This window comes from Egretta garzetta, unplaced genomic scaffold, assembly GCF_000687185.1.
Source record: "Egretta garzetta isolate BGI_Z169 unplaced genomic scaffold, ASM68718v1 scaffold130, whole genome shotgun sequence".
Taxonomy (NCBI): domain Eukaryota; kingdom Metazoa; phylum Chordata; class Aves; order Pelecaniformes; family Ardeidae; genus Egretta; species Egretta garzetta.
In genome coordinates, this window is record NW_009258284.1 from 285742 (window position 1) to 288837 (window position 3096).

The following is a 3096-nucleotide window of genomic DNA, read 5'->3' on the forward strand; positions in this document are numbered from 1 at the left end:
GATTCTGCCCCTCTACTCTGCTCTGGTGAGACCTCACCTAGAGTACTGCGTCCAGCTCAGGAGCCCTCAGCACAAGAAGGACATGGAACAGTTGGAGTGGGTCCAGAGGAGGGCCACAAAAATGATCCGAGGGCTGGAGCACCTCTCCTATTAAGACAGGCTGAGGGAGTTGGGGTTGTTCAGCCTGGAGAAGAGAAGGCTGCGGGGAGACCTGATTGCGGCCTTTCAGTACCTAAAGGGGGCCTATAGGAAAGATGGGGACAATCTTTTTAGTAGGGCCAGCTGTGACAGGACAAGGGGTAATGGTTTTAAACTAAACCAGGGTAGGTTTAGACTAGATATAAGGAAGAAATTCTTTACAATGAGGGCGGTGAAACACTGGAACAGGTTGCCCAGAGAGGTAGTGGAGGCCCCATCCCTGGAAGCATTCATGACAAGGTTGGACAGGACTCTGAGCAACCTGAGCTAGTTGAAGATGTCCCTGCTCACTGCAAGGGGGTTGGACTAGACGACCTCTAGGGGTCCCTTCCAACCCAAAATATTCTATGATTCTATGAAAAGTATGGGGATCGGACTAATCTTGAGTAGTATTTGCAGACTAGGCGTGTTGCAAAGTCAAGTTTTCATTAATATGTTTTTCTGTTTTAAATTTCAAGATAAGATTTAACAAAGTATTTTCAAATCCACGAGAAAGTGGGGTTTTGTAGATGTGTAATGTATTAATTAGGGAAACTGATGTACTTGGGGAATAAAAAGGACAAGGTTTAGACAAATAACCTTTCTATTTTCTTGGAGTCAAAATACCTCCCCTGAAAGAGGACTGCAGAATCAGGTACTGGATGGCATGTTATCTTGGTCAGGTTACATATCCTCACACAGATGTACTCAGAAGTAAGCTTGGTGAAATAGCTTATCTAAACAAAAAGGAGGTTTTAATTAGATGTCATGACTTTTGCTAGTTCTCTGTATTATTTTCTTGCAGGATGTTCGCAAGCCCTAGAACGGAGAATCACTTTCCACCATTAGGAGTGGCTCAGTTTTGGTGTAAGTTCCAAGGAATTGCTTTGATTTTAGTATATTACTTCATATTTACACTATGATAAAGGTAGTTCAGTGAAGACATCAGTAATGTCTCTCTGTGTCTCATCAGTTCAGCTCAGTGAAACATCGCTGACACGACAAACTGCACCAATGATGTTCATGTATAAGAAAAAGACAGCTCCCAAAGTGTCTGTTGTCGCTTGGTTGGACCATGTACCTATGTCTGCCAGTGTTATCTAAAGCAGAGTTTGATTTGCTGAGGCAGGGGACCATAGCTCTGTGTGAAAATGTGCAAAGAAAATACATACATTGACCAGGAGAATACATTAACAAAGATGTGGTCTGCTCAGTCCTGCAGCCACTTTACAAAAAAGAAATTTGGGGGAGGCTGATCTTGAAATAATTTTGTGTTTTCTGAAATCCTTCTGGTTTCATTCTGTCTTGACGCCAGAGGGACTGCTCTCGTGAGCTAAGGCTGGCTTCTTGGCAGCTGAGAAAACAGGGACAAGGCAACAGTAAAATGGCAGTGTTAATTTAACTCTCCATGTTCTTTGAATGTCCAGCTGGGATGAAGGTTCAGCATCACTGTGTGGCCAATCAGTGTCTTAAGATTTCTGGTAAGGAATGGGATTTTGATCACAGAATTCCTGTTTGCAACAGCAGAATATATATGTGATAATGAGTGTATTTTTTAGTTCCTTCCCTGTTCTTCCTCACTGATCAAATCCCTGATGGGGCTGGATGAGTGACTGCAGGCAGATAGGGCTTTCTCATATTGCTGTCATTGCCTTAAACAGACGTTTTGTTGCAGAGGGTCTTCTGTTGGGATCTGTGCTGAGATAAATTGACAGGGATCCAGAGTGAGTCTAGTGAATATAATTTAGTTATTGAGAAGAATGGCAGCTGTGTGTGATGCATACAAAACTCTAATGTGTGCCAGCCTACATTTTGTTCAAATATGCTGGGGACTAATGGAAGAGGAAGTTTATTTCTTTTCTCTTTAAGATACAGTGCAGACTTGCTTTAGCTGGCTGATTGTTAAATTACCTGTGGGAAAAAAAAATCTGAATTTAAATTACATGGAAAAGAATTTTGAGTGAGGAAATTAGCATTTTCTTCTAGCAAGTAACTTGAGAAGTTGAAGAAGCTTTAGTTTACTGAAGTTAAATAATTCCTGGCTGATCTGGACTAAATGGAAGACTTTTGTTTACTGTGAGTGATGCTTGCATACAGTGGTATTAATATCACTTTCTACTTTTATAGAATCACCCTTTGAAACTGTTGTTAAATTATCAGCTCAAGAGCTGAATAGGTTGCAGCAAAATTGATGCAAATTTCTAAAGTAGTTTCTGAGGGCTGCTGGTTTCTGGGTGCTGCTGGCTCCATATAATTATTAGCTGACTGAGTAACGTGATTGAGTATGTACTTTGCGCAGTGGGTGCACGTGTGACTCCCACAACTTAGATAATGGGATTAGTTTACAGAGAGGGTGCAAGTTAAGCAAGAAATATTTTTTAATTAACTTTAAGGTTGCAGAGTCTGGACCTGAACCTCTGTTGTCCCATGTAGTAGCTTACATGCATTACCAGTTCATATATACAGTGACCAACAAAGTTTATATTCACTTTGTACAGAAGTAAATGCTTTCACAAGGCAGGAGACTGGCTCTTGTGCCTCGGAGTGAGGTAAATGTAACTCAGCTGTTCCTCGTGTTAGGCAAATTTAGCTTTTGTTTAAGCTTTGGCACAGGAATGTCACAGAATACAATTTTTGTTTAGATTTTAAATCACCTGTGTGTGAGTAATGAAGTATGTGTCACAACCAAAATGGACTTTATCTGACAACAAAACATACCTTTCAACTGAGCACACACCGTTCAAGTGGGGGCCTGGTGATGGTGTTCATTAAGCACGCACTGATGTGATAAACTCCCTGAAGGAGATTACAGCTGAAGAGAGTAATTTCAGTTGCCAGACTCAGATGTTTTAGAAAGAAGTAGCTTATCACCAGGAGGAAGGTACGGCTGTTATAGCACTCCTCAATGCCCAAGAAAAC

The 3096-nt window shown here is 41.3% G+C and overlaps 1 protein-coding gene across 1 annotated transcript in view; it reads right to left on the reverse strand.

The window, feature by feature from the left end:
• The window catches only part of FBXO28 (F-box protein 28), a 23130-nt gene extending 20418 nt beyond the window's left edge, over nt 1-2712 (reverse strand). The window contains exon 1 of the mRNA XM_035892432.1: nt 2692-2712. The gene's annotated coding sequence lies outside the window, so the exon portion shown is untranslated. The remainder of the gene's footprint in view (nt 1-2691) is intronic.
• Nucleotides 2713-3096: the final 384 nt, after the last annotated feature.